This window comes from Harpia harpyja, chromosome 20 (genome assembly GCF_026419915.1).
Source record: "Harpia harpyja isolate bHarHar1 chromosome 20, bHarHar1 primary haplotype, whole genome shotgun sequence".
NCBI classification, from domain to species: Eukaryota; Metazoa; Chordata; class Aves; order Accipitriformes; family Accipitridae; genus Harpia; species Harpia harpyja.
The window spans coordinates 8876878-8893414 of record NC_068959.1 but is presented as its reverse complement, the minus strand read 5'-3'; the positions used below and the strand labels follow the sequence as shown (position 1 = coordinate 8893414).

At 42.3% G+C, this 16537-nt stretch overlaps 1 protein-coding gene across 7 annotated transcripts in view; it reads right to left on the bottom strand.

Moving 5' to 3' along the window:
- The window catches only part of SGCD (sarcoglycan delta), a 356822-nt gene that overhangs the window by 208986 nt on the left and 131299 nt on the right, over positions 1-16537 (bottom strand). For all 7 annotated transcript variants that reach the window (XM_052816477.1, XM_052816474.1, XM_052816482.1 and 4 more), the window contains exon 2: positions 11352-11537. The gene's annotated coding sequence lies outside the window, so the exon portion shown is untranslated. The remainder of the gene's footprint in view (positions 1-11351; positions 11538-16537) is intronic.

Below are 16537 nucleotides of genomic sequence, written 5' to 3'. Positions count from 1 at the left end.
CTCAAACTGGTCACAGAAACAGATAAAACCATTTATGAACAAAATGGCTCATTATTAATAATGTTTATTAATAACTGCTCCAACAGAGTATGAGCATGCATGCACACAAGTCTAAAGTCAAAATTAACAGACACAAACCCCATGTAAAACAATAGTGGCATCCATCAATATTTGAGCAACAGTGCCTTCTGATGGCTTTTATTCAGTCCACACACCTCTTGCTTTAAATCTGAACCATGCAGAGGAGAGGAAGAGTAGCTGGCACATAATTATCTTGTGAAACTGCGACACATCATCAGTAAATGCATGTACTATGCCCCATCTCAGCTGGAACCTCCAGAGGCACCACACTACATACCACAGTAATAAAAACTAGCCCAACAGATAGCTGGATGGCTATGACAAACAAGCGCCATAAAAACATTTAAAACATCCTAAAACAGTTTTCCGTAACAGAGATAACATCTGCAGGGTACAGCATTCTTGCTGGAAGGTTTTATTTCAGCACATTTGTCTCTATGACCTACTTATTACTTACACCTTTCAGACTAATCTTAAGTCAATAAAGTATTTAATTTGTATAACCAAACCTGTCTTTCATGACACAAGACCATTCTACATGGCTTTCAGGTTCTTAAATTAAATGCTTAAAAGTCACAAGATGGGAGAATAAAAGACTGCTGTACAGCATCAATCCATCCCTTCCTCATGCTTAGCTAGACCTGCTCTGCGGGGGAGAGCTGCCCTTCCAGCCTCCACTTCCACACTGTCATCAAAGGGTTAAACAACAAATTTAGCCATTAGAAAATTAGCAGTAAATGGTAAAAGGATTGCTTTTACAGCACCCCAGTGCAGCGCATACAGCCAGGTGGGACAACCAGGTAGCAGAAATCACAGCACTGAGCTCCCCTCCAAAGCTGCTCTCAGTGGCAGCAGGGACCCAAGCAGCTAAACAGTTGGGTGCTGTGAAGAGTTGACTCCCTTTCAAAAGCCTATACTGAATACTTTTTAACATACTAATGTTTTCAGTGATGTCTCTGTGGAATAAATCTTCAAAACAACTCCACCTGCATAACAAAAAAAAAAAAAAAAAAATCTGTCGTTGAGCATTATATATCTTTGCACCAGGAACATCATGAACATATATCTTGATAGCTAGGATTCAGTTCTCAATATCTTTGTATTTTTTATGATTATTTTGTGTCTTTTTTTTTTTAATTCGTGCATTCTTTTTTTTCCCCTTGGACATCTCCCAAAGACCAAAAGCAACCGACAGAAAACACTGCTTAGAGTCAAAGTTCATGGAGACTTCACTCTGCACAGTTAGGCATGTTCAATATCTATTAATTACATTACTTTTTCAGTAAGATATAGTGAATTGCAAGGTAAGAAAGCAACTCCTATATAATGGCATGCTCAATAAACTGTTAGCTGCAACTTCCATGTTCAAACGTGCAATGTAACAAATTTTCCAATGCAATTCAAACCTCAAAAGTGGAAAAGAAATAGCATGTAAATGGACCTCGCTTGCTCTTAAATCACTGTTAGCAAATCTGAATCTCTTTAAGCCTGGTAGTTTCAAATCAGGCCTATTTAACTTGCAAAGGTAGGTCAGGTTTTACTGATGACCTCTAATGCTTATAAACGCACTCTTAAAAAATGAGAGTAATGAGAGACATAAACACATGGCTCAGTTGCTAAAGGCTCACTGGAAAAATATGTGATAATATTTACAGCCTCCAAGCTATGCTGTTGTCAGTGCCATTTCTATACACACCAGAATGCAGGCTTACCAGTTCATACTGGAAAGGGAAAAAAAGAGTCCTACCAGAGAGGAGGTGGATTAGTATTTGTATTTACTAAAAGCACAACTATTAACTTCCAGAATACAGTCACAGCAGCACAAGTTCTCATTTACTCAGTTATTATTCCTCAGCCTTTTTTCAGTGCAATATTTTGTGCCTGGATTTCCCACTCAGAGTCCACGCTATGCCCTGAATTTTGAACTACTAACAACTGGTGGCATTATTCCAGTTGCTATAGAAATAAGGCAGGCTTATTGTTATTTATATTATGGCATCACCTAGAGGTGCTTTTAATTAATCAGAGTTCCTTCTTCTACACCTTTCAGAGAACGACCAGAGAACAAGCCCGTTTATAATACTGATGAGGTTGTTAAATACACAAGGGCTGACTATTTGAAGAATCTAGATTTTAAAGGAATGAGATGACAAATAAAGGAAATAAATACATGTGATCTGGCTAAAGGCCAGTGATCCACTTTTTAGCTGAGAAACAAGGGAACACCTAAATAAAATGAAGTGCAGCACTTTCTACCCATATGGACAAGCACAAACCAAACACATTGCAAGATCTAGATACAGTCTTACCTGATACAGCTTTTTGCTTTCCTACCCTAGCTTTTCATAAAAGATTTCACTTATGAACCACCTGTCAGAAAAATGAAAAGTATTTTAACATGCAAAACTAAACATGATTGTTATTTTTCATGCCATGCGAAAATAAAACCACAATGGATTTTCAATTGATATCTGATGCATCACTCCCATTCCAACTATTAAATACTCATTTTTATGGCCTGACAGAGATTCTAAATATAATATTTACAGACAAATAAACACATAAAAAACCACTGCAGTTAATGTACTAGAACAGACACAGGATTTCTGGGTTTTATTCTACTGCAGGCTTCTTGTGCAACTCAGACAAGTTCCTTAATCAACCCTTACACCCAGGCTTCCTCCTCCATCTAATGAACAGGTGAGGTGCATAAATGGATCACTGCCTAGGACATGCTCTGGAGCTATGCTGTCAAATAGTTAGAAAAGCCAATAATAAATAGCATAAATCCTCATCATCAACTTTAGGCAATTATCAAATGTTTATTAGCCTCCAAAGTGAAGGCTAATAAACCTGCTTATTTTAGCAGATAAAGTCAAATTACCTTGATTGAAGTTGGTAAGTGTTCAAAGATGAACAGCTATGGCCTCATTTGCTTTTAGTTATTTTTGATGAAATGTCAGCTCAAAAAACTGAAAGATGCTTCCTAGTTATTTAGGCAACGTGAAACTTGGGCAGTTATTTTCCAGGAAACATGGCCTGCCTGACAGGTTTTAAATGAATAAAAGTGATATTATTACAATTATCATTAGAAGAAGATGTCCCTCATCAAAATGTGTCTGGATTTTAATTGACAAGGTCTGGGTTAATGCTGTGAAAATGCCAATGAAAGCAAAGCCTGTGGCTCAAACTAATTGTCAGCACTGAGCAACCTCAACCTCTAACCCACCACAGATTTATCACTCTGTGCACACTGTACTCATGACAAGAAACGTTTGAATTAATCATTAACAACTAGAAATTCCTCCCAGACAGAAAGCGAGCAGAGTGCAGGGCTGCCCACCCCCCTTTCCCTTGCTCCCGAGCCAAGGAGAGGTGCCTACAAGCCTTCCTAATGAGAAAGACTTGTTTTGTTGTTTCACCGCCTTTTCTTTTAAGAGCATCACAGGGGAAACTTGCTGTGGTCCTAAAAGGAGGAGAGAGACATTAGCCTGAGCAAACTGCCTTGCACGTATAGCTAAATGTCTTCCTACCGCCCTGGCCACCCTCCCCAGACAGCTCCAGCACAGCCAACAGAAGCACACAGCCTTCCTAACAGAGGGGACAGTGGTACAGCATGACCGTGTGGGGTCACACAGGAACGCAAATCCCCACGCAGAGGCTAAGGGGCTTCCTTATTCCCAGCAATACCCACACAATTGGTCCCTCTTCTCAAGAAAGGCCAGCCCAGTGTGCAACACACTTGCTCTCCAACAGAGCAGATGCGTGGTGCTTGCCCAAGGCATGGCGACTGCTACTCAGTGCATCCAGCCTGCTCCTACTGCCAATCTTTCATACAGACTCATCCCAAACAGCGGCACCGGTTTCTAGTACCAGACTATGCAACTGAGCACCCACCAGTTAATTCAGGGTAGGTGCTATCATGACCACTGGGACTTGTCAAACTGGAGAGCAGCCCAGTGAGCTTCCTCTGCAGTGGTGGCCATCAGTCACAGGGCAGTGGGCCACATTGGTACAGAGACCAAAAGGCAGTCCGAATCCCAGGAGAGAAGCCAGCAAAGACTGGGATGTGAGCACAGGCCTAGCACTGTGGTCCTCCGTGTTTTGGTGGCACCCCTGGGAAAGCACAGCAGTGCAGAGAAGGACTTACAATCTCCCTACTTCAGTCACAAACTCAGTAACACTTTGGAAGGTCCTCTCAGCTGCAGTGGCAGTCAGCACCACTTCTCCCACCCAATTTCATAAATAAAACATAAAGGGGTCTGCCGAAAACTTCCTGAATTCTCTTTATTTATATTTTCTCTACCCTAGCATGCTGGTGCAGACCCTCCAGAATATCACTGGGCAGGAGAGAAGCTGAGACCCTGCAGTACCTGACAGAGGCATGAGGTCTGTCTGGGTAATGGCATGGTCCTAAGACTCACGTCGCCTTTTACAGTCTTTACTTGGAACGCTTTGGTTCTCAGCTTCTCCATCTGCATGGGTTATGGCATCATCACAACACAGCTTGAGTGCACATCAATTTGCTGGTCCTCCCAAGCCCAAGTCTTTATATGACAGCTGATACAAAACTAAAGAGTTCCTTCTCACATGACATTAAGACTGGAAAGCACAACAGCATTGGGAAGAAAGGAAGAGAGGAGTCTCCAAAAAGATCAGAGGCCAGTTCCTGAGGTGGGGGAAAAGGCATATGGCCACTAATGTCAAAAGGCACCAAGCTTGTCTGGTGAGATAAAAATGGAGCTACTTACCCCACTTAGTAGGCGCGGGGTGGGGGGGAGAGAGATTCTCCCTGTTATCAACTGACTAGTCAGGAGAAAACAACAGACGGCATTTGCTGTAGTGAAGGAGTAAGATGCTACCTTGCTTAGAGGGTGACAGTGCCAACAGGGTCTCTGCTGGCCCCTTCCCAGTAACTGGGAGGCAAAGACTGATGGGGGCATTCGCCCATCAACAGAAATGCTGCTCACTTCACTGTCCCTTTTCTCCCAGAGATGAAAGGCAGCCGTTTCTCCTCCCATTCACCTCCAGCTAGCCTGCCTTTCTAGTTTTTGCTGTTTTCTATATATTCAGAGCAGAATCTACAAGCTGGAAAGCTCCCATTAAATGATGCCAACAAGAACTCTCCATTCACAGCTAACGCTTGGCTGCACACATTCGCTCTTATTTCCAAATGTTTTCAGTATGTTTCAGCCTCCCTTCATTAAACATATTCATAATTATTTGCAGCACATCTAAAGAACTTGTACAACAGGTTTGTGCTTCCAAATACAGTCTCCTGCCTGCAAAAAATCAGCATGACAGCACTGGAAAGAGGTTTGCGTCAATCAGGACGTAGAGCTCAGGAAGAGGAAGTGAGATGCCACACCATCATGATTTGAGTCAGTGATTTCCACCAGGCAGCAATTTGGCCCTTTACAAAATCCTAGGTGTTTCTTAGAGCATCACCCCTCAGTTAACTGTCAAATTAGTCAGCAACCGTGACAATAAATTTCATAATAAAGATGTGCAAAATGGAGACTTCTGGTACCTTAACTGAAAACTTGAACAGCCTAAAGGATTTTTCTGGTCTACAGAGACACTGTTAATATAGCACAGTATCTCCGTAACACTTCACACCAGTTACTGTTGTGGCTTTGCAAGGCTGTTTCCATCACACAGTTCAATATCCTTTAGACTAAGCAAAGGCTTCACTGAGGAAAGTTACACCAAATTCTCATTTCTTTAGCTCAGCCCCAAAGAGTCACTTACAAAAGTTGTCAGGGCTTTCCAAAATCCTGACTCTTTCAGGCACTTTCATGCATCCTACAGAGCTATCTAAGGAAGGGCATCTTTGGCACTGAAATTGCGCTGTGCTGGCTCTGCAGTGCTCAACTCAAGCTAGTAGGACCCAGCATGCAATTATGAGACCAGAACGGCTCCTGAAGTACACATGGTGCTGGGGCTTCCAGCAATTATTTCTGTGATCCTTAAGACAGAGGTTGTTCAGGGACAGAACTGCTCCTTTAGGTAATTACACTCCCAGGGCTACACAGTGCCTGCAAACTCTCCGCCCTCTACATCACAGGCCAGTTTTTGTGGATCATTATGAAATAAATATGTCATCCTGAAGGATGAAAATATAACAAGCTGTAGCTCATCTGAACCTCAATATTACCAAGTCACCGCTATAATGAAACACAAAATGTTGCTCCCTGACTGCATATGGGACATGGGTGACTTCCCTATCACACACACAGGCCTTTATCAACTAGGATGCTCAATTAAGCTAACATTTGCCTAACGAAAGGTAAAAATTACTATCTGGGTGGTGTCACAGCTGCAGGCAGAGCAGTAAAGGCTCTAGAGCATCCTGAGTGATCAGTCCCACGTGACATTCTCCACTAAGCTTTGTTCTGGCAACACTCCCACTATTCGAGGAAGGAAATGCAGTATTCTCCTCCTTTTTTCTGCGAGGCTGGATGTAAAGCTTGGAAAGCAGAACAGCCTTAACTACATGGCAGGAGGATGGCAGTTCATAATTAATTTTCCACATGAACTGTTGGCCGCCCTCCTCTTCCTCTTTGCTAGGCTGCAAACTGCCAGTGGATACTCATCCAAAGAGTAGACATGCCACAGAGCAAAAAGCATGATTATTATTAGCTAATACTTTATAGTGTGTGCCAGTCGAAAATAAGAGGTAAGCGAGCCTGGGCACAATGAGAGCAGTACCAGTGCAAAGGCAGCCCTGCCTGAAGCTGCTTATCATCTGAGATGCAAAAATGAAGGGGACAGAAAAGCAGGATGGGGAGAGCGAGACAGATAGGAGAAGGCTGCAAGCAGATATGGAAACGTGGTCTCAGAAGAAGGTTTTGAGTCACGTAATTTCAAAACATCTGCAGCCCAAAGAAACACACGCCCTTTTCCACCCCAGTTGCGCTCTGGCCAAGACATGGCCCAGGGGCTGCCAAGCACCAGCTCTGCAGTGGACAAGGGGCTCCAAACTGCTTCATCTTCCGAGAAAAAGAAGGTGTACTCCATTCAGAATTAGCGTTTTCCACTCCTCAGTCTCCAAATCTCTCAAAGACCAGAGGGCAAAGTATTTACAGGGAGGTCATTGGTCCTCACAGGAGAAAGGTCTCCAGAAGACAACAAACCACTATGTCACCATGCTCTCTGAAGCAACACTGCAAACATCAGAGTCCAGAAGGCAGAGCCACAGGCTGACAGCCCAGGAACAAGCCCATTTGTATGACTTTGGGCAGACCCATTGAATTCTCAGTACTTCAAGAGTACAGGTAAAGGACTATTGTATTACTGTTCTGTGATTGATATCTTAAGAATCTCATGTTAGTTTTGGAGTTTCTTACTTACTTTCAGAAATTCAACTCAGTTCTGATGCTGATATCAGCTTTTTAATTCATTTTACACCAAGATATTTGTTATCAGAAATTGTGCTTTGATATGTGTCAGGTTGATGGATTCAGTAAAAGCCCTGTCAGGAGAAGTTGAGTGAATAGGGTTGCAGAAGTGGTGTCATCAAGGAAATTGATATGTTAACAGCCAGTCTGCTGATCTTGCAACAAAACATGCAAACATAATAGCCATTTTATTTCCTCACCCTGGCAAAACAGTTCAGAGAAATACTACAAAACATTTGCATAAGTGTTACTCATACAAACAAACTCAGTGTGCTCACTGATAAAAAACATACGTAAAAAGTGATCCTGCATGCCATCCTGTTTACCTATTTGGTGTGCAAAATCAGTCAAGAAGAATAAAGACTTTATTCAAAATAAAGCTTTGAATTTAACTTTGGGAATTCAACCAGACATCCCGTGACGCTCCAACTGAACTTTTCCTTCAGTAACATAGGAGGATGATTTTATTGACACATTTTCAGACACAGCCAGTAGACCTGCAACCCTCATCAAGTCATAAGAAAGTTGCATTAAGGTCTTACTTTGACATCCAAACCCACAGGCACATAAAATCAGTTTTTGTTTCTGGTTTAATAAATGAAATCACATAAGAAGTAAGACAGATTTGAAGAGAGAAATAATAACTTTTTATCAGACCACACAATACAGGGAGTGAGAAAAGGACATCTGCCCACTGCTCTGCTATAGGTCAAGCACAGCTTGAATATGCAAGCTCTCTGCTTCACCTGTATCAGACCATCACAGCTGCAACACTGCTGTGCTGTCCTGTTACACAAAGAGATTTTGTTAACTTGAGCTGATTTACAGAACTTTTGGGAATGGTAAAAAATGTGATGTTGAGATTCAACTTTTAAAAAAGAGAAATAATATTACGGGCTAAAGAGAAATAATATTACGGGCTAAAGAGAAATAATATTACGGGCTAAACAAAGCAAAGGGAAAACTTCCAAAGCAATTCATCTGAAAAAGGTGAATTACATTGAGGATTTATATCCATGTAATGAAGACAATTAATTGCTACGAGACTCATAAAACACATTAAATGAACAGGGTATTTTCCAATTCTACTTGCAAGATAAAATTTATTAACTATGTTTAATGGCTACTTAAAATTTTTCTTACATATTTATTAAATTTGCTTTTTCAGCAGAACAGAGCATTTTACTAACCGGATTCTACTAATCTAAAAAATGAGCAATTTAAGAAAAAAATATTACTCTGCATGTTATCTAGAGATCCATTTAAAATATTCCTTACACAATAAGATTACCATCACCACAATTGCATAAATGCTGCTAAAAGGGAATCTGCTTGTCTCGCACGCACAAACAACATTCTGCTGCAAAGATGAATGAGTTCAGCTAGCATTATTTGGACATATGTTGCCATTTCCAGCAGAGATATGGAGCAAATGTGGGTCCTGATGTCATCTGGTCCTACTGTAATCACTTAATTAAAAACTCCTCTACTTGTGAGGGCAGGACACATGGAAGAAACTGGCTTAGATCAGAGCAGTGACCTCAAACAGATCCACATCCAAATCTGATGCTTTGCCCTATAGACTCAGCTGCTCAACCAAGGCTCTATTCGATGCACCTTTTGCACTTGTGATTGCATGCAAATCAGGGACAGACATTTACCACTTAACAGTGACCTAGAAGTGACTGTTCCTTATTTACCATCTGTAAAATGGGGATAAGTAGCATTTCTGTCTTACAAGGGTCTCATAGGAACAGATAAAGTTGATGGTACTCAATTATTCTGGTAAGTTCGCGTGAGCCCCCAAGATGAAGAGAAAGGACTAAAAAGGGTCTCAGCTACTTGAATGAACAACAGCAGTGTTGCCAACTCTTTAAACTTTAGCACAATCTTCTCAATCAGCAATACTCTTCTTCAAGATCAAGTTTCCATAAATGTGAGCTTTCCTTAAACAAGAATCAAGTTTTGAGATTGGATGGTCACAAAGTAAAAGGCAAAAATATGACCAAAGTCCAACCTAGAGTTTAATGCCTGAATAATAGCTTTGCAGAAATCAATTGGATGGTAAATGCTCTTTGTCCTCTGAAACTGTGAGGTTCTGCAAAGTCCTGCACAACCTCTGCATTGGAGTACTACTCATGCTGCAGTCTGAGATGTGAACCTTAGACTGAGAGGTGGACCGACTCAGGTGGGAGGGATGTGGGGAGCTCATCTCACCACCATCCTGCCCAAGGGTCAGCACCACGGTCACACCAGCAACCAATTGCTCTGGTGCAGATCCTTGCATGCCCTGGGGCACCCTGCATACCCAGCAAAACACACGTGCTCATTGCAAGAAAGATTTACGCTTTCACCTACAAATCTCACACAGAAACAGGGAATAAACAAACTGCTGTGATTTCTACATTATAGTAGCACAAAATATTTCTCTGCAAAAGTCAAGAAGCCCTCTTGATTATGAAATACCTCTCCTACAGCCTTCCCCTTCAGGTATTATAATCACAAGAGCAGCAGCTTGGAAATAAACAAAAGTGGAGATGGTAACAAAAGCATGAGCAATATTTAACAACCTCCTCTTCTAGAAACCAGGTGCCACCCGAGCAGACAGACAAACAGAGCAAGCAGTGCAGTGGTTTTAATGATGGGAACCTCTCCTCCCTGACAACAGTGTTGTTTTCTTGAAATACCTGTACAAATTAATAGCATATGATGTGGCTGGAACAGCTCTTTCTCGACCCTCAACATTTAAAAGTTAAGTACCTAATTTAAGCTATTCCCATCAACTTTTTTCTGCAATCGCTGGAGATAGAGCTCTGCTGAAGCATGAGAGTTTGAGCCTACAATTTCCAGAGGTAACATTACTGGTGCAACCAGATCAAAAGCAGGAGAATGAACGCACACTCACCTGTATGCCTCATGTTTTCTTAGAGACTTAAAAGTCTTGATTTCTCCCCCCACCTAACAGCAAGTGCAGGTGTTATATTGCTTCTGTACTTTTCTCAACAAGACTATACCGCTGGTTCAGTCATATAAGAGTAGTCAATACCCACATGTTAAATGAAAAAGGGTAGCATTATCTGATACCATTCTACTGAGATCTGGGAACCAACACTTTAAATTTGAGGGTTTTTTATCAGCAAACTTTGCCTTCACAGAAATAACTTGGCCTAGATAAAAGAAGCTGTAGAATCAGAGGCTATATTACTCTAAATTCTTCTATAGCACAAGCTTTGTCCACAATACATTCCTTAAGTTCTGGCCCTCAATTTCTCATTAAAAGATAGTTGCATATTGCCTTGCTACAGTTACAGCATAACCAAGGCAATGTTTGTGTGTATATGAGAACGTCCACACATGCAAAAATTTTAAGTGCTACACAACAAAGGGGGCACATATGATTATGCAAGAAATTGGTATTGTTCTGTCCTTGGCAAACAACAAGAATATACAAAGCACAAAGGAAAGTACAGGGCTGTATTACAAATGGGCTACTTCAGCATCATTTTTTTTTTTTTAATCTCTGACCCTCTGAACTGCAGACATTAGTGAAACACAACAAGTGGGATTTCAAAATGTGGATGCCTATCACCAAGTATCCATCACCAACAGCAAAACACAACCATCAGCAAGCATTTTGTTCAATAAAGCACTTGACATAAACACGTACCCCCTCAAGCCCAAGACTTCAAAAATGCTTTACTCTTGATGAACGTTCTCCAAATTCAGGGAGAGCAAAGGTTATTTATGTAGGCAGTATGAGCATGGCACATATAGAGCAATAAACACAAAGGCTGCTAATTTTCTATTTTCCCCCATACGTAGATATTCAGAAAAGAGCAAAAAGACAAGAGCAGAGGGAAAATAACATACCTTACCAAACCTGAATGTTGGACACAACTCGTTTCAGAGCAACATTGGTATGAAGGTAAGCTCCTCAGGCGACCACCAACTGCAATTCCTTTCTGAGCTCCCCAGAGGCTCCAGCTCTCCCTTGTCCGTGTCCCTGAGGAAGATGCAGTGTCCTCCAGTATTTCAGAGCCTCAGCTGCAAAAGATGCTGTTCAGAAAACGGAAAGAGAAGAAGGTGGGGCATTAAATTCTAGGATCACTTGTTTGGCAGATTCAGAGCAGAACATAAGACAACATCAGATAGGAATGAAATGTCAAGGCAGGACAAAGAGTCTGTGACAATCCATCATGCGTGGCACCTTTGGAGGGCAATCTCTGAATTCAAGAACTGTGGTGCAAAGCTATTCTTGCTTTACAGTACTTTAATAGTGTTCCTACACCAGGAAACAAATGCCAGCCCAGCTGCTTTTTATTCCAGTCCAATATTATAATAAGAAAATAAGTAATACACTTCTCAATAGGGAATATATTAATTCATTATGGCATTTCTGCAGAATAACAGGACTTTCATATTAAAAGCAGAGATATCACCTCAGTCTTAATACTTTGTACTGTTAAAATGGCTCTTGCTCAAGGAATTCAAAGCTCCTAAACAAGCAATCACATTAGGACCTCACAGCTTATGGGAAGCAGCGACTCTCAGCCCAAGGTGCAGCATACGGATTTCCAAAGTTCAGCCTCCAAAGCAATTGTCAGAGACAGGTAAATGGCTCGAGCTTTTCTGGGAGGGTAGGGGCTCAGCATCACCATGTTTTCTACCTCGCTATCACTGCTAGATGTGCTCAATGTTTCCAGGAGGTTGGACCCTGGCACTGAACACGGACATGGGGGCCTCACTGCAGACACCCAGGTAAGAAGACAGTGATGGAGACAACCACCTGGCAGCAACACTGCCAGCAACCAAAAACCTTAAAGAAGGACCGAGAAATTCAAATGTTCATCACTGTCATTGCATTAATCATCCCTAATCCCTGGCATATGGGGAAACACTCAAAGGACCATCCTTCCCCCACCCAGACAACACAGCCTGGCGAAGCAAAACCAGGCAGAGCAGCACACCGCAGGCGAGGACTGAGCAAAGAGCAGGATCCAAACTCCCTAGGTTGCATGCATACACGCTAGGTGGTTTGTGTCCTTAAACTGGGCTCAGAGATACTTTTCTAGCATTAGCTCAACAGAGCAGCCATGAACATACTCTAACTTTGCCTAGAAATGCAAAAAGAGAAAAAGAAAAAAAAAAGATATACAGACATATTTATTCCTTAGAGGTGTCCTACACAGGAGAAAGCCTGTGGCAGCTCGAAATACCACAAAATCCCATTACATCTTCACAAAAAATCATAACCCCATGAACAGGTTACAGCTATCTGGAAAACCCATTAGCTTCTCGGCTTGCAAGAAGGAAGATTTCACTAATCAGCATGTAAAACTGTCCATACTGAAAGTTAGCATCATACTGCCTTTTTTTATATATATATATATATATATATATATATATATATAATTTTTACCAAAATATATTCACTTCATTTAGCACTAATTACTTCACTGGACCTTGTATATGTGGTTTATGTTACATACCACACCTAAAGGCTCTACAAGCGGACAATCTTGTGAGATACCCACAACAGCAGTCAGGGTGCCAGAGCCCAGCCCTGCATTTCTTGGTACACATTTTCAGACCTTCTGCCTCTCTGGAATTCAGACATGAAGGACAAAAGTGGACCTTCACAGTTCCTGTCCTCTTCCAGGCTAACCACAAAAAATCAGACTGCCAACCGAAATGGCTGCTGAATGACTTATGGGTATAGAAATGGATGATGTTGCAGTAGTTTGATCTGCAGGTAGCAGCAAGACCTAATTCTACTGCTTTTAAGGGATTTCTATCTCTGGAGACCACAGTTACGAGTACTTTTTAATTTCTGCTTGTAAATTGTAACGCAAAATTGTCACAAAGAAAATCAGTGCTACATTTTTGTGCATTAACTATAGCATCAGCTGAGTTGAGAAGTAGAATTAACAATAATAGGACTAGATCATCACTGCAAGCTAAGTGCAGGAGCCTGGTCTCAGGTTGGAAAAGATGTGGTTTTGAAAGCTCTGTTTAGTACAGCCTGCCAATGCTCATCAGAAGCAAATCTCTTTGGTAAGAAGTTGGCACGTTGCCTTACTATGCTGCTATGCATGCGCATAGAGTTTCTGTCCCATCTGAATTCCTGCACTGCTGGGTGGATCATAAATTACAGTACAGGCAGAAGCATGCACTTCTAGCTCTTGTCAAAGACAAAAAAAAAAAAGCTTCCCTCACTCGCAAGTACTACCATTACAGTAATGAGAGCACAGCAGAAGTGAGCTGGAAAATGTTGCTGCCAAGCAGTTGCCTGATGCAGACTGAAAAGGCAGAGTACTGCAAACATGCAGTAATGTGGGAGGATGGGAAGTAACAGGAGGTGTGGACATGGAGGGGAAAACAACTTTGGTCACGACAAAATGGAATCATGGAATCACAGGATAGTTTGGGCTGGAAAGGACCTTTAAAGGTCATCTAGTCCAATGCCCCTGCCATGAGCAGGGACATCTTCAACTAGATCAGGTTGCTCAGTGCCCCGTCCAACCTGGCCTTAAATGTTGCCAAGGATGGGGCATCTGCTATCTTTCTGGGCAACCTGTTCCAGTGTTTCACCACCCCCATCATGAAAAATTTCTTCCTTATAGTTAGTCTAAATCTACCCTCTTTTAAGTTAAAACCATTACCCCTTGTCCTGTCGCTACAGGCCCTGCTAAAAAGTTTGTCCCCATCTTTCTTATAGGCCCCCTTTAAGTACTGAAAGGCTGCAATAAGGTCTCCCCAGAGCCTTCTCTTCTCCAGGCTGAACAACCCCAACTCTCCCAGCCGTTCTTCACAGGAGAGGTGCTCCAGCCCTCTGATCATTTTTGTGGCCCTCCTCTGGACTCGCTCCAACAGGTCCATGTCTGTCCTGTGCTGAGGACCCCAGAGCTGGATGCAGAACTGCAGGTGGGGTCTCACGAGAGCGGAGCAGAGGGGCAGAATCACCTCCCTCGCCCTGCTGGCCATGCTTCTCTTGATTCAGCCCAGGATACAGTTGACTTTCTGGGCTGCGAGCGCACATTGCCAGCTCATGTCCAGCTTTTCATCCACCAGTACCCCCAAGTCCTTCTCTGCAGGGCTGCTCTCAATCCCTTCATCCCCCAGCCTGTATTGATACTGGGGGTTGCCCCGACCCATGTGCTGGACCTTGCACTTGGCCTTGTTGAACCTCATGAGGTTCACACGGGCCCTCTTCTCGAGCTTGTCCAGGTCCCTCTGGATGGCATCCCATCCCTCAGGTGTGTCAACCGCACCACTCAGCTTGGTGCCATCTGCAATGACTGTGCACCATTCCCACCTCTCTGATACACGAGAGTGCAACATAACAAAATGAAATCTGTGGCCAGGATCCCCACAAGCAGCAGATGCTCCAGCTTGAATGCAACATGCTTCCTCCACACTCTGATGACATGCATCACACAAATACAGAGTGAGGGAGGCAGGCCAGGAACCATTCCTAGTCAGCTATATAGTAAGGTAAAAGGCTACTAAAAAATAATGCAAGGAAACATGAGATATAATTTATGCTGGCTCAGAACCTTCCAGGGGAAAAAAGAAAAAAAAACAAAGAACGTATGCCAGTCCTGTTTCCCAAACCTGCATGATTTTGCAGAAAAATGCCTTCCCATTCAGTAAGCCACTACTGACTTAGCGGTCAGTGTCCTAGCAGGCAACTGGTTTCCCTCTCAGAGTAAAGGAACCTGGAGAGCCCATCACACAGTTCCTGAGATGCTCCTCGGACCTCCTTGACTTTGGGCAGCTCTAGTGAGCAGCCGCCTTGAGGGCTGGAAAAGCCCGGGCTGATGGTGGTCTGCTGGAGCCACTGCCCAAGGCCAGAGCCCCAGGACCATTCCACAGCTGCAGAGTGAGATAGACACCAGCATCCCTAATAAAAAACCCATTCGTTTCAGTCTGCAGCTGCTGTAGGAACTGGCACTGCTACTATCTGAAACAAAACCAAGTCTGAACTTACAGAAATGCCCCATGTACTAGAAATCCCACAATTTCAGTTAGTTTTGGTTCTAAAATTTTGTGCTCCCCCCATTCTTCTTTGATCAGAAGTGTGGAGGTAACTGCCAACAAACTACAAACTACTTTCACTGTCCCACAACTTCAGATTTTTACATTCAGTTTCTGGAGCCCTGGACTGAATGTTCAGGAACATTCCTAAGTTAACCTAATTAAGTGGTATCAGATCAGTCTTCCGAGTCACAAAAGCAGGCATATAGATGTGCTCATTAATCAGAAAAGGCAGACAAGACATTTTTCCAGTAAAAAGAGAGTATTTCCCTTAGAGGAGTCTCAGTCCTTTACGGACAGAAAGCATTAATTATACAAAATAACTATACACATTAGACGCAACAAATCAGATCAAATATCAAATTTGAAGACACCACTTCTATCTTGAGATGTTCCCAGACCACAAATCAATGAAGGCTAGGAGACTCACAGGAAGCCTTGCTATCCCTTTGCCCTGTTCTCATACTTTTCTTTAGGCATCAGCTATTGATCACCATCAGGGTGAGGACAGGAGCCGGCTGGACCCTTATCCGACCCAGCATGGTCATCCTTATATTTGGGTGTCATACAGCTTAAGGTGCAGCTTGGGCCTTGTGGCTAGATATGACAATATTGGTGAGCATTTGCAACTTTAGATAGGGCAAAAAGAGGTATCTAGAAGCTGAACGACATACTTGAAAGCAAATACTACAGTACAGTAGATACTCAAATTAGTTATTAGTTTGTCTCATCAAAAATTAGTTACAATCTACCTAACTGCAATTGAAGAAATTAGTTGGGCATAGAAAAGATGAAATATTTAAAGATTCTGGTGACTTAAAAATAACTGAAACCATATCTCCTTGCTTAAATATTAAATTTCTTTTTTTTTTTTTTACTGCTAGTGTCACCATTAAGAAATCAAAACTCCGTGTGTGTGTGTGCATCCATGCAGACATGTACAACACACTCAGATATAAGTAACATGTTCATATATAGTCTCGTAACTTCCCTCATTCCCTATAACTAAACTTGGGTAC